The following is a 27,872-nucleotide window of genomic DNA, read 5'->3' on the forward strand; positions in this document are numbered from 1 at the left end:
TTTCTATGTGCTTTTTTCACTTATTAACACGCTTTTATTAGCTTCATCTGTATGTATGTATGTATGTATGTCAGTGGCGGATCCACAGGGGGGGCGATTGGTGCGATCGCCCCCCCCCCCCCCCAACAGACTTCGTGTTTTTTTTTTTTTTTTTACTATTAGGTTGCATACCAAAATAAATCGCTTTTGTTTGAACACTTTCTGAAGAATAATCTATTTTTTTTCAAATTCAAAATTTATACATTAAATTTTTTTCATTTATGCTCAAAATTTAAATGATAAATGTTAAAAATTGAAAGCGTATTTCCTTCTTAGCGTTTGTTTTATATCGTTCGAAGGTGTAATCATTCCTGCATATTTATAACTGGTGCCATACATACGTTTTATTTTTGCTCCAGGGGGGGGGGGGGTATTACATATTCCCTAAATTTGCGGTTTTTTAGTTGATTGATATGAAAATACGGGTTTTTTTTTTCTCCTTTATTTTCCTCCCTATTTGATAAATTTAATTATTTTATATATAAATGTGAGTTGATGAAGTCAGTAGCATTGCTACGGTGGCGCGGATGGGTTTGCCCCAGGTGGCACCCGAAATTGATCTTCAACTTTTTTTGAAAAATTTAAATGCTTCAATCTTACTAATATTATATATGCGAAAGTTTGTCTGTATGGATGTATGGATGGATGTATGGATGTTTGTTACTCTTTCACGCAAAAACTACAGAACGGATTTTGATGAAACTTTACAATAATATAGCTTATCCATCAGAATAACACATAGGGTAGTTTTCGTCCCGTTATGGGGGGCAAAACCCCCTTAGGGGAGCAATAAAACACAATTTTTGTATAAATTCTCTAATATTGGGATGAAAAAATACTTGCACATATTTACATTATATGTCCATCGAAAGCTCTGATTTTTCTGCTGAAGATGGCACCTGTTCGAAATTTCTAAGTAGAATAAAAAACGAGTTATGAGCTTTTTAGATCCATGTTCGAAGGCTTTCCTCAACTCAATACAGTATTTAGTGTATCATCTCAACTCCCTGTCGATAGCGACAATTGTTGTATTGCTGACTTTCTTTGCTTTTCGTGATTGTTCAAGGCTTTTCTCAAGTCAAATCTTGAAGTAAGATTTTTGCTCAAGATTGGCAAATAATACATGATTTGGCTGATGATTTTCCATTTAAACGGAACTTTAATGTAATTAATGGTTTTTATTATTATTTATGCTGATTGAACACTTACTCATTATCCAAACAACCAGCAGATCGATAAAATATTTGCAGAAAGATTTCCGTAGCTGATGCATTTGGCAGTTTTTTCAACGTTGCTGTTTTTGAAGCCGAAGACTACGTCATAATGTTTCTCAGCTTTCACCATGTAAACAAAATATCGCCAATCAAAAAATTTTCAAAAGACTTTTTTTACTGTATTAAATAATCCAGCAACTAAATTAGGCAAATCCATAAACAGCACAAAAACTTCCATTAATTTTCCTTTTTGCACAATTTCAAACAATCACCAAATTTTATTACTTATTTCGGTAACATTTCGGATGAAACTGTTTAGCGCCATTTTATGGTGATCAAAAATATCTCAGCATCTGGCGACGATATCTCTGTAACGAAAATTAATATATCGTTTTACAAAGTAAGGAAAGAATGGGGGAGCATCATCGAAGGTATCCCGAAACGACTTTCGCAAATTCGGTAAAATCGCACCAAGAGCCACAATGATTGAAATTTCCCGAAATAACTAAAGCAAGTATAAGGGGATTACGAGCGCAGCTACTTTTTTTTAATCACTTCGTACTTCATTAGCCATACAGAGAAGGTTTTAGACTCCATGTTAAAAAAAAAGTATCAACAGATTAATCTTTTTAAACATGAGAAGATTAATTTTATGTTTTTTAAATTTGAGTATATGCTTAAATATAGTGCTTTCGTTTCTAAATCAATACTACTTTGTTCTTTATACTTATTGCTATTTTAGTTTTATGGGTAAGGAAGAAACTCGATTTTTAATCACGTCAAAAAGATGTGTTTTAAATTCTTTCACTTAAAACAGAAAACAAAAGCAAGTAACGATTTTTTCTAATAATTATTACTGACCCAGGAAACGCCGGGTATTTTTGCTAGTACTAAAAAAAATTCCCCAACATTTCAATTTATATTAAAAATTATTTTGCAGGGCGGGGCTAAGCCGGGTGACACCCCCTAGAGTGTGACACTAAAATGAATATGAGAAATTTCGAAGTTTCAATTCTGAATTTTATTTCCAACATGAAAAAAAAAAAAAAATTTTCTATCAAACATATTGGTCTCACTAGAAGGGCATTTGAGGCGGCTGGTACTCATATAGAGTGGGGCGGGGGGAGGGGGGGCGGAGACACCCAAAACGCATGTAAGAGTTCCGGAAAAATGTAAATACCAACAGAAATTCGCATATGTTTTATAATCTCTTAAATGCATTAGTATCAATACGAGGGAAACGTTTATTTCGGATGATATCCCTCGGGGGGGGGGGGACACAATTTCGTTTTGTTTATGAATATTGTATGAACTTCGTTTCTTTCATCGAACATTGAATAAGGTTTTTTTTCGCCTTCGGTTGATGGGGAGGGGTGAGGGGTGATAGCCCAGATTACCACCCCGGTTGACATCCAAGTTTGCTACGCCACTGATTAAGTGTAATTTAACAATGCTGTAACAGAATATGGTTTTTTAACAGATCAATTTTTTTTTAATTGTTAAAAGATCTTTTCTGTCTCTTGTATTTCGCATTTCCTAGTAAAATCTTATTCAAACAAAAGTAAACTACACTTAAAACGTTTTATTTTGATCCTAAATTTATTTTAATACTGGTTAAATAGTGGAAAATTATATTTTGTATAACGAAAATTAACCGCTTTATTTTCTTCTGGTTCTATCATAAAAGCAATTTTTGTTACAAGATTTATTTCGATATATCTTTATTTAAACTTTTGTTTCGCGTTTTTTACTGCCGCTATTTGTAGTTATAGTGAACTTTGGTAGTTGCTTGTTTTCATTTTTTCTGCAATCATTAGATATTATTTTTATTCAAAAATGTATTACCGAGGAGATTCATAGAAATGCCTCATAAATCCATGTCATATCGATCTCTGAAAATCCCACGTTACATTAGAATGGTATTTTTTTTCATTCCATAATAGGATGAGAGAAAATATATAAAAAATGGCGATATAAGGGAATGTATTTCCTTTATTTGTAAGACTCAATTTAAAAGCTCATGAATGATCTTCGCAACGAAATAGCTTTTGTGCGTCCGATACTTTTGAGCGCATGTGAGAACGGATGGGATGGAATCATAGGCGGCTCGTGGGGGCAACTGCCCCCTCCTTTTCAAAAACAAAGGGGCACTGCCCCTCCGTTTTTCTAACTTCAAAGTTATAGATCGACTGGAAAATGCTGGTGCTGATCGATTCACGTGTTTAAAGAAAGAAGAATTGACTTAATAAGGGTACTTTAAATGTTTGTTACGTTTTTTGATGAAGATTAAATTGGAGCTTTGAATCGAAAGAAGGAAGTCTACTGTTGATATTTGTCTCGAGATTTCAAGTCGTGTCCCTAGGGTTTTTTTTTTTTTTTTTTTTTTTTGAGACGATCATTTAACCAACAACAAAAATACCATAGCCCAATTTTATAAAATTTAAAATAAAATAAATAAGGGCGCTGCCCACATCTCCCCTCCCGTGACTTCTCTGACCCCCCCCCCCAATTTTTTGTGGATCAATCTCCCATGGATAAAATCGCCCCCCCCCCCCCAAAACAGGCCTCTGGATCCGCCACTGTAATCACTATCAATTTTCATTGGACGCTTGGTTTTGAATTTAGAAAAGTGGAGGTGCAAAGTTCCTTTACTGCTGAAAGTGAGAGAGCAACTGTCCCCCCCCCCTTGCCCCCTCGTACGAGCCGCCTATACCTATTTGATTCTCAGTGTTTTTAAAAGGGATAAATAAACTGAGAATTTATGAATGAGTTATATGATTAAAATACAGTGAAACCTGTGTAAGTTGACCACTCGCGGTGCAGTGCTTTGGCGGTCAACTTAGACAGGTGGTCAACTTATAAAGGGCGGTAATGTTTTTTTTTTTTTTTTTTTTTTTTGTCAATTCTTGCACCATGTATTCATTTTTTGAGGAATTCACCCTTAGTCCTTCTGTTCGGCTCCACTTTCATTGTTTAACATTATTGAAAGTAAAACAATAATTAAAAATACTATTCAAATACTTTTTGTTATTTTTCCCTTGTTTTTAAATGTATTAGACACTGTAATTTTAGAAATTCCATATATGCCATCTAATTTTCTCTGGCTTTCTCCATTTTCAATTACTTTTAATATTTCGTACTTTTTATTAATCTCAAGTTCCACTAACTTTCTTTTTGAAGCCTTTTTATGTAAAATTTATAGCACAAAGAGCAACAAGCTTGACTCTCCCAGTTCATAAAAGCAAAATTAAAATGTCCTATCGCTTAATCCCTCGCACCAGAAACATGTAACTTTACTCATTACTCATTAGCAGGCCCAGATCTGCGTACCCGTAGTGCGAAGGGCCCGCGTCCTTAAAAGGGCTAACGACCCTAGAAATTGATGAATAAAAACTAGCACTAAGGCTTATCGCTTTTCAAATTGACACTGCTGGTCACTAGGGAGAGGCCCTACATATTTTGTTGCAGGGGGCCCAAAATGTATAGATCCGCGCCTGCTCCTTTTAGCAGAATTCCTGTGTTGCCACAACGTATTGCAACTGAAAGAAAAGACTTTGAACTTTTCTACTGACACCTATTTTCATTGAACAGAGTACAAAAAGCTATCTCAAATAGAACAACAAATGAAAAACAAGCTTGGAGAATAAAGAGCAGCATAAACTTTATGCTGCTGTTCAGTTAGTAAAATGATAGTATGTCATCAAAGCATTAAAAACATTCTTTGAAAGCTATCAAAAAAAAAAAAACATTATTATTATTATTTTTATTATAAATAAATAAATAAATAATAAAATAAAATAATATGCTGGAGAAAGTTTGAAAAAATAAGCCAAGTGGTCAACTTACAAAGGGTTTTTTACAATACTCCAGACCAAATTTGGTGTACATTAGTGGTCAAGATAGACAGGTGGTCAAGATAGAGAGGTGGTCAAGTTACAGAGGTTTTCCTTCATTATATGAGATAGGGCTAATTCCGTTGATGACAAAAGCGGTCAACATAGACAGGTGGTCAACTTTACAGGTTTTACTGTATTTTCCTAGTTACACTTTAAAAAAGATTGAGAAACGTTCCTGGGAAATAATGGGCAGTTGATGTGCCTAATTTCTGCCAGTAACATATCTTTAAACAACCAGGAACGTCTTCCTCTAAAATTCAGCAACCATCCTGAAATGATCCTGGAAGTCTCCTGAAAATTTCAGAAATCTTTTCGTTTAAAGCCAGTCGTGTTTCCGGAACTGTAGAACCAACTTTTGTAGTTATAATATAATTGCTTGGTACCCTCCCTGATTTATGACGGAAGTTCCAAAAGCAGTATTGCAAACATGGTCTAAAGTTAAGGCAGAATCGCAAGCAAATATCAAGAGTTTTGCTCGCCTGCGATTCTTGCCAACCTACGTAGTCCATGGACTTATTCGCTCCCTCTGGTAGCTAAATCAGTCGGGACGGGCCGTAATCGAACTAAAGCCGATACACTTTATAAATACGCTCAGCCAATCTTTAAACTGGGAGCAAAAAATATTCTTCATAATAGTGAAAAGTCTGCATTTGTGCAACTTGTAGCAATTCAGGAAACTTTTTGACAATGATACTTGATTTTTCCAGGAAGTGGATAAAAACCGTTGAAATCCCGAAACGTTTCATGGAAATACTTAGTAACGTTTCGGAATTTTTCTACAGTGTAGGAAAAGAAATACTGATGTTTTACCTACAATAGTGTTAATAATTCACTAAAATTTGCGAAGAATTTCTTTTTTAACTTAAACTAAAATGTCTCTTATTTTACAACAATTTTAAAATTTATTTATAAATCAGAGTCTTTGACGTCACTGTATGTTATGTCAACTTAAATTAGTCCTCACTCGTTAAATATTAAAATTGTGCTTTCAACTGCTGTCGTACATACTGGGAGAGCGGCTACTATTAATAGTGGAATATTTGAAATTTACGTCAAAAATATTAATTTTAGGCAATACTTGGAAATGATGCAGGAAAGGGAATTTGGGGTGCCCTTCCATAAGTTTTTCAACATTGAAGTCACTTTCAAACTCTTTAAAAATCTTTGTGATATTAGGGGGTCAGTAGTTTTTTCCGGAATTTTTTCGAAGATGAAATGTTTTAAAGTGAGAAAAAGAGGTGCTTTATGACTGATCTTGGAAAATTTTCGACGTTGAATTTTAAAGGCACAATTTCAGGCGATAAATAAAATTATTCCTATAGTGGATAACCTTGACGGGTAATAAAGCTCGAAAGTAAAAGTAAATTTATTTTTAATTTTGAGAAAGCGTTTTTATCGATTTTTTAAGTCACAAATTTGAAAGATGTGGAATGAAAACATGCAAGTCTCATGGAAGCCCTGAGAGAGCTTCGTGGAACCCTGGGGTTCCGCGGAACACAATTTAAGAAACGTTGGTCTAAGTAGTTCCCGAGGGGTAGACCGAGACTGGAATGTCAAACCAGTTTTACAAAATTTTACCATTTCAATATCACGCCCCCCCCCCCCTTAAGGTTCTGTATTGCAGTATATTCTGCTTGAGTATGGATTTCTTCGCTCTCAATTTCGCTCCAAAAATGTCCGAAGCTTCTTTTTCGTTAACGAGAAGAGGTAGAAGACTTCTTCAGCACAAAAATTGTTTTTATGATATCAGTTACAGTAAGAAGAAGATAAGTTATTTGACATGCATAAAAAAAACCACATTGCAAAGCAAGTTTATGCTTACAGGAAAACGAATTCAACAGCGCTATGTCTCAAATGCATTAAAAACATGATTAATACATTTTTAAAAAAAATCTTTATACGATTTATGCCATTTATTAAATCGTCAACTTCTCTGATACACAGTAAGTGCAAATATGAGGAAATTTTTTTTAAAAAATTCCCTAGGTTTAATGTGAGTAATGTACGCATAACGTGTGGTACAACAATTTTCATAATTTTTATCTATAAAGGTATATGCTTCAACAAATATAATAATGAAGAAGTACACTGATTATTTTACAATTTGCATACTAAATGGATGCTTTTTCTGTATACTTAAGAAATTACGCATGTGGAAGGCGAAAACTGAACACACATTTTCTTATAGCTATAAAATAAACATAAAATGCAAAATTTTCACATAAAAACCTTTAATCACTACATTTTCCCCAATACTGTCGACTCTCGATAAATCGAAGCCTTATGACTCGAATATTCCTTTATCTCGAAGCTTTCCAAAGGTCCCATAATAAATTGGCGTTTTCAAAACCAAGCTGTTTATATTTCGAATGTACTCTTCTTAAGTCGAAATTTTTACAAAAGTTTTGATTTAATTCTTTTCCTAAAAATGCGGCCAAACGAAAAAAAAAAGGTTTTTTTTTTTCCTTTTGACTTTTTTTTTTTTTGCTTCTCAGCTTGTGTGGAGGGAAAAAATTTATTTGCAATAGTGCTCTTTAAAGCTAAGTGTTCCAAGATTGCGTGCAGAGTAGCTTATTGGGCTACTTTTTTCCTTTTTTACAACGTTCCAACTAATAGCAAGAATCATAGAATCATATTTTGCAAATATCTTACTGCAGTACCTGGAAAATTCTGAAAACGTGGATAAGTCGAACTCTGATTACATATTAAAGGACGTTTTAAAATGCGATTAAATAAAAGGTGAGCAGTCAAAAAAAAAAAAAACGTTTCGAAGTAGCTTTAAAAAATTTATTCTCTGTGAAAAATATTTTCATGCAGTCTAATAAGACTAGTTATCACCAAAAATGCATCCGGTTCAAAAATATCTATTTCGGAAGCATTTTGCCTCGCTAAGCACGAAAATCATCATAAAAAGTTGAGATTAGCTCCAGTTTTCAAGATATAGGCAACTAGGAGAGTGAATTCTCACTAATGCTCTTTTTTCCTGGCAGATTGCCCCCCCCCCTCCCCATGGGACTGGCTGTTTTCTAAACTTCGACCGTTAGTTGATATGGAAAATCTCATACATAAAACCGAAATGGGAAATTTAAGTTCTGGAAAGAGAAATACCCAAAATCAACCTTTAGTAGATCCACCCATTTCTGCTTCGACCCAAGCTCATTCTGATAGGGATAATGAAGAACGAAAGCTGTGAACAAAGACTGTTCTCCACTACCTTACAGAGAAATTTCCAAGATATATTGAGGCTAAGGTTTACCGAGCCCGATCATCCTGATACATGGGGTCCTCCTACATGGGGCACATTTTTATTTCAGGGCCCCCTAGGGCCGACTAAGATTTTTGAAGACACTGGGTATGAAATTCATTTTGTGCCCCCCCCCCCGCCATTCCCGCTTATTCTATATAATGAGAAGCTATAAAATATTTTGATACTTGCATGTTAACACAACCATGCTAAATTTGGTGATACTTCATATCAAAATAGAGTATACCATACATTTAAAAAGTGGAAGAATTTTTATACAATAATTATATAAGATGTGGTTAAACTTTGTCCGTTGCAGTAAATCGTAAATATCAAAATTATTTATCATAACTTTTAACAGTAATTAAAACTAAACTTGGAGTGGTTTTGGAATTTGCATAGAGATCAAATTTTTAAAGAGAATTTTTATCAACAAAAAAGAGATTTTTTTCCTTGTCTTGGCATTTCCAAAACTATCAGTGATATCATTGTGCTCTAGATTCTGAGTGAAATCATTATTTATTTTTGACTAGCCGCCTGCGGCGACCAGCTGGTCGGCCTTTTTACGCCAAGGTTGCCGCCTTCGGCGGCTGCTTAAATAAATTTCGTGGCGGTATCAATCAATCTATATCTATACTATTATTAATTTGAATATAATAATTTCTAGACCTTACCGTTTTCCCGGTAAGCGCGCCACACACACACACACACAAACATCTTATTTCATTATAGCCGCCTGCGACGACCAGCTGGTTCGCCTTCTTACGCCATCCGCCATTCTATGCAGGCAGCCACCTACGGCGGCTGTATGGCTAACTTGTCATTTACCTTTTTACTTCAAGTTTGCCGCCTTCGGCGGCTGTTTAAATAAATTTGAAAGCAGTATTAATCAATCGATCTCTATCTTTTTTTGTGCCATGCACATTTTTAAGCCAAGATTGCCGCCTTCGGCGGCTATCTACCTTTACGATCTATCTCTTAATTTTCTTATCCATATCTATTTATTTTAACCCCCCCCCCCCCCCCATTTCCTAATAAAAACAAAGATCACTCAAAAAATCGCTTTTTTTTATTCAAGTAGAGCAAAAAAAAAAGTTATCCCCAAAATTCCCCGTTGTGTGCAAAAAGTAGCGCAGTGGTTCCCAACCTTTTTTGGCCCATCGCCCCTTTTGGAATTTAAATTGCACCTATCGCCCCCCCCCCTCCCCCACGTTCTTCCCTTAAAAACACAAATTAGGTGGCGCTGGTTTTAGTGAAGATTAATGTTACTGAACACCTAATTTTAGTTTAAAGCGACGAAAAGTGCATGATAAAGCAATAATTAGCTTTAAAACTGAATTTTTTATTCTTAACCCCTTCCCCCCCCCAAAAAAAAAAAAGAAAAAACGTAATTTGAAGTGCTTTTATTAACCAACGTAATTTACATACTTAGCAAAAATAAGATGACTACATTTTTCAGTAACATGCTTTTTTTTTAAATTGAAATCCGGAAAAAATTGAAAATTTTAACATTAAGATTTAATGTTTTATACCTTTTTAATGGCTGCCTTGTGCTTGATGGAACTCCGTTAAAGCTTTGATGTCTGGCTTTATATTAGTGAGATTTAATCTGAGGTCCCCTTTTAGGCAGATTTTCAATCTATTTCTTTGCTTCGTGAGAAGCTGCACAACAGAGTTAAATCCTCTTTCAACTAAATATGTTGAGTGGAATGAGATGAGGAGCTGTTCAACTTTTTTCCAAAGGTTCGTAACCGTATTGCTTGAAAGTCATTTTTGATTCACAATCAAATCCCAAATCCATTAAATATGTCTGCAAAGAGTTTTCCAGTTTATCCACATCTTCAAAATTAAATTTGTCTAAAATCTAGTCAGGAATTCATAAGTTGATCAAATCTGTAAACCTTGATTCCAGGGGCGTAGCTAAGGGGGGGGGTTTTGGGGACAAAACCCCCCCCGAAAAGTTAGTCTCAAAAAAAAAAAGAGAAAAAAAAAAAAAAGAAGGAGAAGAAAAGGAAAAAATTCCAAGCGATTATATATATATATATATATATATATATATATATATATATATATATATATATATATATATATATATATATATATATATATATATATATATATATATATATATATTATATATATTATATATATATATATATATATATATATATATATATATATATATATATATATATATATATATATATATATATATATATATATATATAGGATATATATAAAAGAAGTAACCCCCCCCGAAAGTCGGGTCTAGCTACGCCACTGCTTGATTCCATGTTTTTTTTTAACTGATCAAAGTGATCAATAAAAATTAAAAGTTTTTCTTCGGGAAGTTCATCATCCACGATTAAACTTCTTTTTAAGAGTCGGAAACAGGATAAATTCTTTACGGCCAATATTTGCCTTGTGGATTTCGAATTTGCCAGTGAATGCTGAAATTATGCTTTTGGCCTTGATGAGGCTCATCTTATTTCCTTGAAGCTTAATGTTGACTTAATTCAATTTTTCAAAAATATCTGTGAGATACGCAAGTTCCAATTTGCGCTGTTTCAAATTCTCACGTAAAGCAGGATCATGCAAGTCGAGAAACTCGGCTACAGAGTCGAATAATTCAAAGAAACGGCGCAAACAGTTTCCTTTGGTTGTGAGTTCCATCTCACAGACGTATGTAAGAGCAAGCGTTCGAATTTTTCATCATTTTCATGACAAAGCTCTCGAAACAGGCGATCATTGAGAGAATTAGCTTTGATCTCGTTAATACCAGTAATGACTAATTGTAAGGTTTCATGTAAAACACCACTCAATTTTTTTGCAGTCAAGTGTTGACGATGAATGACACAATGGATGGTAATCACTTCTGGCCCTTCTTTTTTAAGGTGTGCAAGAAACCCAAAATGACGACCCACCCGTCGTGGCAGGGGCACCATCTGCTGCGCAAGCACTTACATTTGTCAATGGGATTTCTTTTTCTTCAAAGTAATTCTTCACCACTTTAAAAATCGACGATTCCTTTGTATCAGTAATCAAAGTTCTGGCGAACAACATTTCCTCAGTTATCTCTTTCAGCTCATTAATAAACCTCACGTAAGCTAATATAATAGCTCTGCTATCTATCACAGGTGATTCATCAATCTGTAGTGCAAATTTACTTTGTTTCAAAACATTTATGAGTTTGCACTCAACGTCAGCAGCCATTTCATCTATTCTCCTGGAAGCTGTGTTGTTGAGGAGAGATTGACTTATCTTTTTACTGGAGCCCTTACCAAGCAAAATTTCAACTATTTTGTTAGCAGCTGGTAGAATAAGAGATTCGCAATCGTATGAGGCTTACCACATTTTGCTATCGAAAGAGACACTTCGTAAGAAGCAAGAAGCCCTTTGTCAAGATCTGTTGCTTGTCTTCTAAGTAATTCACCCACCTTTGGCCGTTTATCTACTTTTGTTTTTAAGTTCTTAAAAATAACTAAGAGGTTTATTTACTTTGTCACCATGTACTCTTGACAAATGCTCTTTCATTCGCAAGGGCTTCATCGCTTCATTGCTAGAAAATGTTTTATTGCCCAAAAGACAATGCAGAGACTGCACATTTTGCCGTAAAGTGACAAAATCAAATTTTAAATACTCTGCTGAATACTGCCAGCACTTCTTTTTCGAATTCATATCGAACTTCCACACTACGAAACATGCACAATTAAACAGAAATTCACTGAATTAAATCAAACAATAGAAACTACATAAGGAGGTTTATGCGCTGATTGCAAGATTCTGAACGACAACTGATAAGTAAATGCAAAAATCCATTCCTACACATATCCATCTACTTTTGCAGGCGTTAAATATATGCTGGCGCCAACGATCAGACAGTGCTTACAAGATTTTTTTTCTTCCTCGTGAAAATAAAATATATTATTTTTCACATTTGAGATTTTTTTTATCCGAACAGATTTGATTGAGCTGTAAATCATACATGCCTTATTTTCTGGGAACGACTTTCTTTGATTTGACGTGCCATAAGCTTGGTTCAGTATTGCATAACATAGTTATTCTGAAAGATATTTCTGAATTGTGTACCGATTTGTTTAAATAAATATAGTTTTTGAAAGGTCAAGAATTTCCCATTAGTAGGTATTCGAACACCGGACGCCCCCCTATCGCCCCCCAGAAATTTATCGCCCCCTAGAAGAGTTCGATCGCCCCTTTGGGGGCGATCGCCCCCAGGTTGGGAATCACTGAAGTAGCGTATGACAAAGAAAAAAAATCTCGCTGTTTTTCTTGAAATAAATGCTCACAACTATGAAATGTAGTCTAATATAGATACAGCAAAACGTCCAGTTTGGGGGGGGGGGGGGATGGAAAAAGAAATAAATGCAATCCCTAAATAAAACAAAAAAAAAAGGAAAGAAAAAAAAGCAAGCACTACCGGAAAAACACGTGGTCATCACTTCATAAAATGTAGGAGTAAACTATATAGGTAAAAAAAAAAAGATTAACATTTGTTTGCGATTAAGATTCCATCCTAAATATCGAATCGAAATCCAAATAGTGACGTCAGAGACATAAAAGATTGAATAACGCTTTTTTTCGACCGATGCGTGGAAAGACGTGATGTGTTCAGCATTAAAAAAATTGTAAAAAAAAAAAAAACTATTGCGTATTTTTTAGAACTTTTTTCTTTTGAAGAGGGCGAAATGTTCTCACTATTACCAACTTAAATTTTAGAAATGAGGCTTTGATACTTCTCGCAGGATGATGTTAGAAAAAAATAAAACCCAGGAAAGAATGCAAATTAAAGGTTTTTTCAAAAATTCATAAAAAATACAAAAACTGCTCTATGTCTAAAATGTTTTTGTTCATCATATTTGAAATTAAATTTCCGACACTATAGTACAAAAAATATTCGTCTGGCGCGATTGGTTCGGGGTCTGTGAGGTAAAACGTCCTAAAAATCACATAAAACATTAAATAACTTTTTTTCTAATTAAAATATCAAAAATCGAAGCCCGAGGTGCACAATTTCAGCAAAAACTACACCTGTACACCAAATTTCATCTTTCTAGGCCTTACCGTTTTCCCGGGATGCGCGCCACACACACACACACAAACATCTTATTTTATTATATGTATAGATTAGCATGATAAATTAAGAGGATTTTGGGCCCCCTTGAAATCTAAGAGGTGGGACTTGTGCCCCGCATGCCCGTGCAGTAATCAGGCTCTGAAGGTTCAGGAGATAATTTTTAACGGCCTCTTCAAATACGCGCAATTTTGAAAAACGCTGGTTTTGAAGAAAAAATTGCGAGGGAAGAAAGAAACACCCAGGAAGCCTTTAAGGCTTGTATTACAAGTATTTCTAAGCAGCAGAAAAGACGAGAACTAAAAGCGGTTGGTCCTGAAATTCTATCTTGTTCACTTCATCCAGGATATTCTGCATAAAAACTGAAGTCATGAACAGTGAGCATGAGGAAGGGTTTCACCAAGATATCTTTACAATGAAAGGCAGATATCAGGGTCGTTGGCCTGAGTTAATACTCACCAAATGCTGCTGAACTATTACAAGAGATGGTCCTTCTTTGACGTGCAAAAAGCAATCGAAAATGAAGCGTTTACAGAAATAATCCAAAAGCAACCACTGCTTTCCGAAAAATAAGCCTTGTTTTATAAAACAGGACCTATTTATTAACATTTATTGCATAAGATTTTTTCCCCCTTTTTAACATTACCTTTAACTCAATGTGTGGTTGATGTTTGTGTCTATCCAATCCTGTGGATTTTAATGTATCTTGAGAATAACAGCTTTAATAAAGAAAATCCACTACTACCATAGTATTAGTTTTTTCTGGACCCAAAATTAGTAGGAATTGATTATTTAAAGCCAAGATGCAGACAAAAATTTCTTTTTTGACTAGTGTAGTTAATTTTATCCAATGTAGAAGTGTTGTAATCTTATCTATCATGCATTATTCATGAGAAAGAAAGTGAAAATTATTCTTGAGAAAGCTGGGGAGGGAACTTTTGATAGCTCAAACTACTGATTAGTCGAAGGTTTTAGCCGGTCCCTTGAGACTTCGAGTTATCGGTAGTTGACTATGCTGAGGAGGGCGGAGAGAAACGAAAAAAAAAATAATTAATTTCTCATATTACCAATGCATTATGACGTTTTTTTTTACTGAAATTGTCTTTAGGGGGAAAAATGAAATATAATTTTATTCTTTAAAAAAGATAAGCAGCTTTTAATTATTGTAGGGGAGTGTGGGGTGAAGTGAAATGGTGGAATATTTACTCTGCTTTCAGCGCTACTTATCTAATAATGTTTTAACTATGTAGTAGCACATTTAGTCTATCCCTGTCAAGAAAAAAATTACATCTGAAAATCAGAGAATATGATAATATAAGCAATTTTCAAAATTTGATACTCTTATTGTAATATTTTGTCGTAAGTCGAAAATTATTTCCAGTATTATTAAATAATAAAGTTCTTGTATTTAAAATTTGAAATATTAATTGAGACTTCCTAATAGTCGGTGCAGTATTTATTTAGTTGCTATTAAGCTCGTTTGTATTTTAAATGTATTGTACATTTAGACAATTACATGCGAGTCAAAATGAAATAGTCCATTTCGTTTGCTCTTGCAATATTTTATGAAATCTCTTTATTAATCACGTTATCATCACACCCTAATTTAGTATCTCATTTATTTATTTATTTATTCACTTATTTTCTTATTCAGTCGTCCTTTTATTCACTCAATTATTTGTCCCCATACATTATTTTATTTATTTAGTTAATTATTCGTTTGCTTTTTCTTCAGTATCTTTTCATTTATTCATTCAATCTTTTATTTACTCATTCATTTGATGAAAAATATTTTTTATAATCGAATAGAAACTATCTCATCAAGAAAATATTTCACTTTTTACTTTTCCTTATGAAAAAAAAATGTCCATTTCTTTTTTTTAAAATCGAAAATTTAGTGCCAAAAATTAAAAATACTATTTTGATGCAAATTTTATTATAAAGTACAATGTTCTTTCTTTATTTACTGTAATTCTCGAAACGAATTTCAAATTTGTTCATTTTGAAAAAGCTCAGTCTTCTTAAATATTTTACTTTGTTCCACATTCCCCTACATAAGTAAATAAACCTTAAAAGAAAATTTGAAAAGTATTTACAAAAGTTACGTAAAAAATGTCATTTAAATTATTATAATATTGATTTTTTTGGACTGAAGAACTCACATGAAAAATTATGTGAAAAGAATCATGGGGGACTTGATATCACATGATTTGGATTTCTCATCGCTAGCTTTGACATTAACGTTTTGCAGTCATACAGAATACTTGCTTAAATGTAAATGGAGGGTACTCCAAAAATTTTCATTTCACATTAAAGTTACTTGTTTGTTCAATCATTTTATTCTTTTCATTCAGGCTATTTAAAAAAATAAGGTATACTTAGATGAGGGACATCCTTTCGCTGCTGAACATACTTTATATCAAAGATTATTTTTTACTTTTTCGTTCATTTTACTACGAGATTGTATTTGTTCAGGTTTTAAAGTATTATTTCATTAACTAACGCAGACAGGTAAAAATCAACGATGACCGATCATATAATTCCTTCTGACCAGAGGCTGAGAATCCCTGACGAACCATATGGTATTTTGTGCCATCGGGAAAAATGTATTTCGTAGCAAGCAATGTTTTCCATATTTTCTCGTTTCTTTACTAAGGTACTTTTTACTTGCTGACTACTCTATCAAATACCGTGCTGCTGTAGTTTCCGTAAAATCTTTCACACGCATTTCTTATCTTAAGTTGTAATTCACATTTATTTACCGCAGATTTACATTTAAATTCAAGTTTTCTACAAGATTGTCCTAACAATGAGTTGAAAGGTTTTCATCTGCCTGTTAAATGTTCTGTGAACACCACACGGAATGATTTTCATAAAATTTTGTTAATTAGTACTTTAAACTAAGGTAACGTCTTCCTGAAAAAGTATTCACAAAATTTTAATAATTTGAATCATAAGTATTTTGCAAAAAAAGAATTAAGGAAGTTAATTCGTGAAAATATAATACAACTGTTTTCATATTTTTTACCATATAACTCTTAAATATTATATGAAATGAAATTTGTTCTGAGTTTGTTCGATGCTTACAGTAAATTTTCAACTTGCATAGTTGTTTCAAATGTCTCCAAAATCGTTCGTTTATCATAATGTAGTACCTAGGCAATTAGATTAGGTTTGAAAATGGTTTAGAAAATAAAATTATATTAAACTGCTAGGATTGGCAATATGACTTAAATTCAATGGCGCAGGTTGCGCCATGATCCCGCTCCATATAAACTTCCCTGTGATGGTGTTTGTTATCTTAAGGGGCTGCCCATGAATGATGTCCCCCTTTTTTTTCACCGTTTTTGATCCCTTCCCCTTCGTCACATGTTAGTACGCTAATTTTCATTGACATATTCTGAAAAAAAAAACGAGCTGATGTGTGCATCACATGACTTCCTTTTACGCCAATTTAATGATAATAGCGCTTTGGAGTAAGCAAGGAAACACTAAATATTTTCACCAGTAGTTTCTAGCGAACCGAAGCAAAAAAAAAAAAAAGTTTTACACAGATTTATTTCCACATTATTGGCAATTTTAATGTGATTCAGTAGTTAACTCTTTAAATATCACCAACATTGGCCAAATTAAAACCAGATTTAAAAGTTTTAAAAAAAAATGGCCAAATTGTTCGCCAAGTTAGCATTGAAATCAACAATGATTTCCCCCAAAAAAGGTGTAAAAGACCCCCTTAGGTACATTCGAATGCAACCAAAAGGGAAGATGCACAACTAGACTACACTAAGATTCTACGTACCAAATTTCAACTTTCTAGGACATACCGTTTTTGAGTTATTGGAGATACAAACGCACATACGTACATACACACATACGCACACAGACGTCACGAGAAAACTCGCTGTAATTAATTTGGGGATCGTCAAAATGTATATTTCGTGTGTCTGTACGTTCCTAGGCATATATCCACTTGTGGTCGGGTCAAAAGAAAAAAAAAACTCAACACTCATTCGGGGGTGAACAAAATGGAAATTAAGGCCGATTTTTGATTGAAAATTCTTTCGCGAATACAATACTTCCTTTTTTGTAAAAGGAAGTAAAAAGGTGTGATGTCAGATCACACTTCTTGTTATTCCCTCACAGTACCTGATTAGCCTATGGTTCTGCTGCCTGCAGGTGCCGCGGACCTGGACCTGGGCACCACGATTTTAAGGATACCTAAATAGCGCAATTTTCTTTTGTCCACCCCCCGCCTTTTGAATCAATTACTTTGAAAATGAGCTTATTTTCTTGTGAGAGGGGCACCAAATTTTACCAGGGCCACAGCGTCGCTTCGGATTGATCGGACCCTCAGTCCTGCTTCGTCCCGTCCCCTAGTTATCACTAACTGTCATAATTTCACGTAGTTCCTTCAAACCTCAAAGCATTATGACGCATCAGTGAACTGCTTAAAACATGGCTTAGGGGGTGCGCCATCAATCGGGGGGGGGGACACCCTTACTATTTCTGTTTCTGTTTGTATCCTTTGTTCACGTTTTTGAGAAATTTAAAAGAAAACTAAAATGAATATTATTTGCAACAGAAAATGCTTGGTAGTGCTGCCATCTGTCAGAGTTTCCCAAACTGTGGTCCGCGTCCCAACTGAAACTAATGGGGCAAACTTCCCCCAAATGTGACAAACCTAGAGCCATTGTGTTAATTCCCGGAAAGACCACCTGTCGAGTAATCCTTTGCATTCAAAATTCGAAAAACAAGACCAGTTGTCGTCCATTAATAATCGCCGTCGTAGGAAAACTTTTTGCTTTACGCCAAGTAATGATGAATTTGATGAAACGAACCCACAGACTTCTACTTGGAACTGGACAAACCACCGCCGCTTCCACCATTATCATCCCTCAGTGAGCTTACGCGCATGTTATAATAGGCAACAATGTTAGGTTAAATACGGTTTTTGAGTTGCATTCTACGTTTAATGATTGGTTTCTTTTTAGATAATTGCTGAAGTTTAAGTAATACATTCCTTTTTAATAGTTATTTTTATTCAAATCTTTAATTTCAGGAAGAATACGATACAATACAAAACAGTTTGCAAAACTACGCACACTTCTTATCTTTTTATAGCAGTGCGAAATATCGAAATTTAATATTTAATTTCATCCTAGAGTTTAATATTAATTCAAAACGTGAAACAAACTTCGTACGATGAAATATTTCAGTCAAACATTAGTTATTGATACATCTTTGGTTTTCCAAGGAAATATATTAAAGCAATAAACAAATTCAAGCGCTAATTGTCCGCTTTTGATTTCTTCTAAATTGTTGTGCATGGTTTGTTGAAAGATTGAAATTGCAATTTTTACTTTCTTCTAAATCTAATGTATAGAAGAACGTATTGGATTCACGCGAATTTTCGAATTTTGACGGATTCAAACGTTTTGAAGTGTGCTGAGTCCATTTCGACCATTTTTGGAAAATATCTGTCTGTATGTGTGTGTCACGTATGTGTGTATTCAGTTTTTTGTGGCCGCTCTACAGCAAAAACTACCGCGTGAAATCGAACGAAATTTGGTACACATATGTCCCCTTAGATGAACTTGTGCCCATTAGTTTTGGGCACGAATTCCTCCAAGGGGGGTGGAGCAATAAGACGTTTCTTGAGTTATGCACGCCTGCTACTCCTCAGGAAGTAACTGGCGGAATAAACACAATTTAGTCCATATGTTGCCACTAACAAGTACAGGTGCTGAGTCAATTTTGGTGTCAATAACTCAAACGGGGATTGAGCTATAGACTGTTTTTTGTCTTCTCTTGTTACTGCTGTATCTAAAGAAATAATGAACAGAATCAAACAAAAATTTATCGACAAGTAACCCTTAGAGGGCATAAGAAATGATTCTATTTTGGCGTCAACAGCTGAAAGAGGGGTGGCGCAATCGAACGATCTTTTTTATTCATTGTGAGTGCCATATCTCAAGAAGTAATGCTACATTCTGGATGAAATTTGGAAGAAATGTGAATCCATATGTAAACAGGCGTTGGTTTAATTTTGGTTAAAAGTTAGCAAGGGCACAACCCTCCCCTCCCCCCGACTAAAAAAGGAGAAAATTATCCCTTGAAACAACTCTCCCCTAAAAATTTTAATGGCCTCAGTCTGCGTCCTGACACCCTTTAGGTGGGCACCCTTGATATATCGACAGCTCAATTATCCCATCCAAAGACTGCAGTTTCGTCCTTATGATGGACTCATCGCTAAGGAATAGGGAATAACCGAGCTGATGGCAGATGACATACTAAGCATACAACATATACACCTTTCCCTCACTCCAGACGAAAAATTCAAAATTACGATTTTGCTTTGATAATACTGAAAGTAAACCAATATCACTGTGCGGCAAAAAAAAAAAAAAAAACCTTCAAATTGTTTCTGCATTATTCCGGCTGATTCTAATGTAATTTTACCCCTGAATTCAAATATTCCCACCGCTTTCCCCCTACACGTACCAATTTTGAAGAAAGCTCCCTCCCCCCCCCCCAGGGTTTTTTTTCTTTCTTTCTTTTTTCGGTTTTGCTCAGTTTCTGAGTTTAATTTTTATTTGGAGGCTAAAGGAGCATCTGCTAATATTATTTCGGATGGCAAGAGAGGATGAAAGTTTAAAATTGGCCCCTTCCTTCGATTGTGCAAGGGAGTCCCACAGATGGATCGAGCTTACAGTTCCAAAATTTCAAATCGGGCCCTGGACCCCCCAAAAGATTTAAAAAATCATCAAACATTATCTTTTTTTCAAGAAGTTTAAACTTTTTTTTGGTGTAAAATCTGGGAAAAATATGCGCTCCGATGATTACTCCCGGAAAATTTTTCACGCTGTAAAAAAATAACTTAAAAAAAAATTTGAGAACAATCTTTTGTGAGTGTCGCGCGTGGCACACGAGTCGCATCGCAGTAAAAAATTCACTATTTTGGCTGATTCTTTTGTAAAAGGACCCCTTGAATCCAAATATTTAGAGAACGGAAAAATAGCAGTTTTTAAAACAAATTGTAAAATGTATGTTTTAGTATATTTAAAAAATGAATATGATAAATGATTTTTTTTTCTCCCGAATAGTATTCTCTCAAAACTTTGAGGAGAAGCGTGGGAAACTGAGACAGAAATGCATATAACATTTTATAATCACAAACTTTACGTTTAAACAATAAAAAAAATTGCATTCGCGTATTGGAGTATTGTTAAGAAATTCATCCTGCATATATCCTCGTTCTAGGCATTTTTAGTTAATTACAATTAAAAAATAAATCCTCTCGCCGATTAATTGGCAAAAGGCCAATAATTAAATAATCGGCATTGTGACCGATTGCCATTCCAGCCGATTAATCGGTGCAATCCTAGTTAAGATTAAGTTTAGGGGAAGAGTAGATACAGTAAGACGCAAACATTTAATCACATTTTTACTCTTTTTACAAAAAAGGAAGTATTGTATTCGCGAAAACAATTTCACTCAAAAATCGACCTTAATTTCCATATTACTCACTCTCGAATGAATGTTGAGTTTTTTTTTCGACTGGACCACATGTGGATAAGTGCCTAAGAACGTATAGACATACAAAACGATACAAGACGACAAAATATCCATTTTGACGATTTCCGAGTTAATTACAACGAGTTTTCTCGTGACGTATGTATATATGTATGTGCGTATATGCGGATGTGCGTATGTAAGTCGCATAACTCAAGACCGGTAAGTCCTAGAAAGTTGAAATTTGGTACGTAGACTCTTAGTGGGATCTAGTTGTTCACCTCCGCTTTTGGTTGCATTCAGGTGTTTTTAGAGGGCTCTTTTGCCCCTTTTTTGGGGGAAAATCATTATTAATTTCGATGTAAACGGAAGTGGTGTTATCGTTTGGCGGACACTTGGCGATATATCGCCAGTCTTTGATCGCCAAGTTTTGTCGCCAACTTGGCGACATATTTGGCGTTTTTTTTAAAATCTGATTTCAATTTGGCCACTGTTGGTGATATTTAGAGAGTAAACTATTGAATCACATTAAAATTGCCAGTAATGGGGAAATGACTTTAAATTGGAGTAAAAGGAATTCATGTGATGCACACATCAGCTCGTTTCTTTTATAAAGTTTATATTTTTTAAAACTTATGCAAGCGGGTCAAGCCTCCCTTAATAATATTTTAGCATGATAATTGAATGTTCAGAAATTGTTTTTAAGATTATGTATACATTAATATTCAGAATGTGAGATTTATAACATGTCCATAGAATCAAGTAAACATACTTACCTCTTATGTGTTTTTAATATATTTTATTTAATTTGTGCATACATCAAAACGTACAAGCTGGAACATTATCTTAATGGCATAAATTGAGAAAAATCAAAATTAAATTGAACTTTCATGGCTACTCTTTCAGTACAACCAGAATATATAGGGTATGACAGACTTCATACTCATCATTTAGTACCAATACTCGTTTAACCCGCCCAACAAAATAACACAAAGCCTTTTTGCGGTAACTTTTACAACAGCAAAGTCGCCAACATCAAATTTATTATTTTCTACTATAAAATCTTCTATTTCTTCTTCAGTGCAGCTAGAAGGTGCATCAGTATTGGATTCCTCTGTGTTAGTAGTAATAATTTCTTCATAAGAAACGAATAGGGTAACAACCCCAGTAATTGGCACTTTAAGAGTTTGACCTTAAACGTACCTCTGTTTTCATTTCTTAGAAAAGAAATATTTACTTGTAAATATTTTTATATCGAAGAATGCACATCTGTGCATCTATTTAGTTCACTAAAAGCAAAAATTTTTGAGCAGATATTTTTGTAAAAATATATGTATAAAAAGTTACCAAAATCACCAGTAATTGGCTCCTGATACCCCAGTGTATGACACCATGTGATCCAATAATTGGCACATGTTATTAGAACTGGAAAATCACTTTATTTTTGACTTTTAGATTACAAACAAATTTCGTCATTATAAGAAACATAATTAATGTTGATTGAAAGTAGGTAATTTTGTATAAATTAATGTTTTTATGGTCCCTTTGAATCATCGGGTTGATGTTTCTTTTTAAATTTAATTAACTTTCACTTTTATTCGGAACATTTTTCCTGCTGTTTCCGAGATATAATCGAAAACCACAAAATTTGGCTCCCCTTCCCACCTTTAACTTCCCTCTCCCCCCTAGGGTCAGAGACTTTCAGTATGTTTACTTTTTAATTATTCTAACAAATATCTTACTGAGGACGTGCTGGCTTTCTGCACTTCCTCAGTTCACTTTCGTTAAACAATGCCATTTGTATGGAGCTAATTCATACTGCTCCGTCCAAATTCTCGCTAAGGGGCTGTCCATAAATGATGTCCCACAATTTTGTCAAAATTTTTGACCCAATCTAAAATTGTCACAAAGTGCGTTTCATAAACTAATTTTTATAAACATATTCGCATTAAAAAATGCTTGATGTCACACTTCTTCTTACTCTTTCCTTCCCACTAGTCACAAAGTCACAATTTCACGACCCCCCCCCCCCCAAGTAATCCACAAATACTTCTTTATTGCCCATCAGGATTGCCGATTTCATTGAGGAAAAAGAAAGTGCGCGATCCTTTCGAGTCAGTTTGAAATTTGTGAATGGCAAGTGTTCCATTTTTTGCCGTGAAAGTGCGTGTTTGAAATTCTGTAACTTTTGATTGGTTGAATAAAATATAACAAAATAGCATATCAGATTGAAGGAAATTTAAAGCTCTACAACTTGGTCATTGACAATTTTCATGCATACTGATCCTGGGAGGCACTAGGAGCAAATGTGTGACAAGAAGGGAGAATTTTTCCGAAAGTCATCGATTTTTCATAGCATATACCCGAAAAATTATTGAAAATTTGACAAATATGTGTAGAAACAGCTTCGTAGGAAATTTATTCAACTTGCGTTTTTATTTTAAACTAGCCGCCTGCGGCGACCAGCTGGTTCGCCTTCTTACGCCATTCACCTTTCTATGCAAGCAGCCACCTACGGCGGCTGTTTGGCTAACTTATCATTTACCTTTTTACTTCAAGTTTGCCGACTTCGGCGGCGGTTTAAACAAATTTGGCTGCAGTATTAATCAATCCATCTCTATCTTTTTTTGTGCCATTCACATTTTTACGCCAAGATTGCCGCTTTCGGCGGCCATCTACCTTTAGCCGCCGAAAAAGAGAGAAAAAGAGAAATCTCTAAATTTTCTTTTACATCTCTATTTAGTTTAACCTCCCCGCTCATTTCCTAATAAAAACAAAGATCACTCAAAAAACCGCTTTTTTTATTCAAGTAGAACAAAAAAAAAAAGTTATCTCCAAAACTCCCCGTAGTGTGCAAAAAGTAACAAAGTAAAGTAAGTGACAAAGAAAAAAAAATCTCGCTGTTTTTATTGAATTAAATGTGCACAACTATGAAATGTAACGCAATATCGAAACAGCAAAACGTCCAGCTGGGGGGGGGGAGGGGAGATGGAAAATGATATAAATGCATTCCCTAAATTAAACAAAAAAAAAAGGAAAGAAAGAAAACAAGCGCTGCCGGAAAAACACATGGTCATCACGTCATAAAATGTAGAAGTAAGCTATATGGTAAAAAAAAAAGATTAACATTGTTTGCGATTAAGATTCCGTCGTAAATATCGAATCGAAATCCAAGTAGTGACGTCTGAAGCATAGAAGATTGAAGAATGCTTTTTTCGACCGATGCGTAGAAAGATATGATGTGTTCAGCATCAAAAAAATTGTAAAAAAAAACTATTGCGTATTTTTAAGAACTTTTTTCTTCTGAAGAGGGCGAAATGTTTTTACTTTTACCAACTTAAATTTTAGAAATGAGGCTTTGATACTTCTCGCAGGATGATATTATAAAAATGTAAAACCCAGGAAAAAATGCAAATTGAAGGTTTTTTCAAAAATTCATAAAAAATACAAAAATTGCTGTTCAAAATTTTTTCATTCATCATATTTAACATTAAATTTCCAACACTATAGTACAAAAACATTTGTGTGGTGCGATTGGTTCGGGGTCTGTGAGGTAAAAAGTACTAAAAAGTGCAAAAAAACACATAAAATATTAAAATAACTTTTTTTCTAATTAAAATATCAAAAATCGAAGCCCGAGGTGCACTTCTTCGGCAGAAACTGTACCTGTATACCAAATTTCATCTTTCTAGGCCTTACCGTTTTCCCGCAAAGCGCGCCACACACACACACACACAAACATTTTATTTTATTACTAGCCGCCTGCGGCGACCAGCTGTCCGCCTTTTTACGCCATACGCCTTTTTGCGCCAGGGTTGCCGCCTTCGGCGGCTGCCTAGACAATTTAGCGACGGTATTAATCAATGTGTTTCTCTAGATATCAATATTATCATTCGCCTTTTTACGCCGATGTTGCCGTCTTTGGCGGCTGCTTAAACAAATTTCGTGGAGGTATCAATCAATCTATATCTATCTATATCATTAGTAGTTTGAATAAAATATTTTCTATATCTTTCTTTAGTTCCCTCGTTTAGAATATTTTTAAAGGAGGAGGAGGGGAGACACAAACGACGTATACTCTTCATGCAAATTTTGTAGAAAAATAACAAAAAGCACTTCCACTTTTATGTGAAAACATTGTTCTTTCAAAGTCATGGTGTGTGTGTGGGGGGGGGGGCACTGACACCCCGTTGAAATTCCTTAAATAACGGGCATGCCTCTTTCTTGCTGTCCATCTACTATATCGACCATTATATTTGTCTATCTATCAAGCTATACGATCTAGGCATATCTACCTCCTGACTGTACAATCTTTTTTTTTTAAAATAAGTATTAATTCGAAAACAAAAACATTTTTTGTCCACTCAACCTCTATCTATCTCTGTATCTACCTAACCTTACCGCAAATCCGTAACAAAAACAAAGATCATGCAAAAGATCGCGGGCTTTATTTAATCAAAATAGTCCGCAAAAAAAAAAAAAAAAAAAAAAAAAAAGGCTCTATGTTCCCCGTAGTGTTCAAAAATTAGCGCTTGCAAAAAGATAAAAAACTTTAAAAAAAAAGGTAAAGAAAAGGCAAACGATTTCAGTTGCATCACGTGATGACGTATGTTCGGAACTCATCCGGCAAGCGAACAGCTCGCGTTGTGTTCTGCCATTAAAATAAAAAAAAAAACTGTTGCGTATTTTTAAAAACTTTTTTCTTCTGAAGGGGGCAGAATGTTTTTACTATTACCAACTAAACTTTTAGAATTGAGGGTTCAATACTTTTTGCAGGATGGGTTTCGAAAAAAATTAAACCCAGAAAAAATTGAAAAATAAAGGTTTTTCAAAAATTTATAAAAAATACAAAAATTGCTGTATCTTCAAAAAATTTTCATTCACCATATTTAAAATTAAATTTCTTACACTATAGTACAAAAAATATTTGTGTGGTGCGATTGGTTCGGGGTCTGTGAGGTAAAAAATACTGAAAAGTGCAAAAAAACACATAAAACATTAAATAACTTTTTTTTTAATTAAAATATCAAAAATCGAAGCCCGAGGTGCACAACATCAGCAAAAACTACACCTGTATACCAAATTTCATCTTTCTAGGCCTTACCGTTTTCCCGGGATGCGTGCCACACACACACACACACACTAACATCTTATATTATTATATGTATAGATGAGCGGGAAGGCTAAAATAAATAGAGATGGATAAGAAAATTTAGAGATAGATCGTAAAGGTAGATAGCCGCCGAAGAGGCAATCTTTGCGTAAAAATGTGAATGGCACAAAAAAAGATACAGATGGATTGATTGCTGACTGCTGCCAAATTTATTTAAACAGCTGCCGAAGGCGGCAAACTTGAAGTAAAAAGGTAAATGACATGTTAGGATAACAGCCGCCGTAGGTGGCTGCCTGCATAGAATGGCGAATGTCGTAAGAAGGCGAACCAGCTGGTCGCCGCAGGCGGCTATGATGAAATAAAATGTTTGTGTGTGTGTGCGGCTTACCGGGAAAACGGTAAGGTCTAGAAATTATTCTATTCAAATTAATAATAGTATAGATATAGATTGATTGATACCGCCACGAAATTTCTTTAAGCAGCCGCCGAAGGCGGCAACCTTGGCGTAAAAAGGCGGACCAGCTGGTCGCCGCAGGCGGCTAGTTGTTCATAAAACAAAAGGAATTTTTATCTGCTGTACTACAACATTGTTTATCATCACTATTTTGTTGGATTCCTTAAGTATTTTGTTGAAATGATTTGTCTACTGTTCTTACTAAAACTTCAAAAGTTCAAAAATGGGTCTGTAACATTTTTGCTGTCATTCTTCTGGACATCATTTTTGCTCTAAATAAAAGAAAAAAAAAATTCTACTCATAGTGTGTAGTTAAATCAAGAGGTTAGAATGGAAAAATAACTCTTTACCTTAACTATAATCTTGGGCTCCCGTAATAGGCAAATTACAAGGAAAATATCATTCTCCTGGCACAAAATGTCATACTCCGGGTGCAAAAAAAGTCACTCTCCTAGAATTATTTTTACGCACTGCTTATATATTTAGTACAATAGAACTTACTCCCAAAACATTAGTTAGAAAATAAGATTGTAATTGGGTTATGTTTCCTTCAGTCAAAAGTATTACTTTTAGTCATTGAAATTGATAGAATAAGTGAAAATAATAATAATAATAATAATAATAACATGGAGCGAGAAAAAAACTTTCGTTTTCCCAACGCTTAATTTTTCATTAATTTTTTTAAATGTCCAATTCTGAAAATAAGGCGTGGTCTTTATGACGTCACAAATAATGTACTTTGGCGCATCTGTCTACAGCGGTTCCACGTTATGATAATCAAGTAGCGAATTAAATATTGCGCTCTACGCTTGCTATCAACCATATCGTTGCCAGTACACGTAAGTAAAGATGCGAATTAAATATTGCGCTCTGCAAATGGCAACAGTGAATGGCATTTAATCATTTATGTTGTCATGTGCAGAAGCTTAAACAATGAAATTGCACCGTTTAAAATAATTGTTAAAAAATATTAAACTTTGTAAAATTACTTAAAAATTGATTAAATCCAAGCATGCTCTATCAGAAAGAAAATTAGTAGAGAAATTCTATTTACTTAATCTTTTTTTTTCCTTCTTCAGACAAACCTTTCAAAAAGAGATTTGTTCGTTATACATTTTTTTAAATTTTAACGTTGCTCGAATAGGTAAGTGAAGTTGCTTTAAGTTTCTGAGTTAGATAAATTATAGCACAACTTTCTTGGATAAAATACTTTTCTAAATTATAGAATTTGAAATAATAAACAATAGATTTAGTGTGAAAATTTTTATCAATTTGCTGGTTCAGAATTTTGGTATAGCATTTGAATTT

The 27,872-nt window shown here is 34.4% G+C and overlaps 1 pseudogene; it reads left to right on the top strand.

The window, feature by feature from the left end:
* Positions 1–22,140, top strand: part of LOC129230268 (uncharacterized) — a 51,124-nt pseudogene extending 28,984 nt beyond the window's left edge.
* Positions 22,141–27,872: the final 5,732 nt, after the last annotated feature.

Source organism: Uloborus diversus, chromosome 9, assembly GCF_026930045.1.
Source record: "Uloborus diversus isolate 005 chromosome 9, Udiv.v.3.1, whole genome shotgun sequence".
In the NCBI taxonomy this organism is placed as follows: domain Eukaryota; kingdom Metazoa; phylum Arthropoda; class Arachnida; order Araneae; family Uloboridae; genus Uloborus; species Uloborus diversus.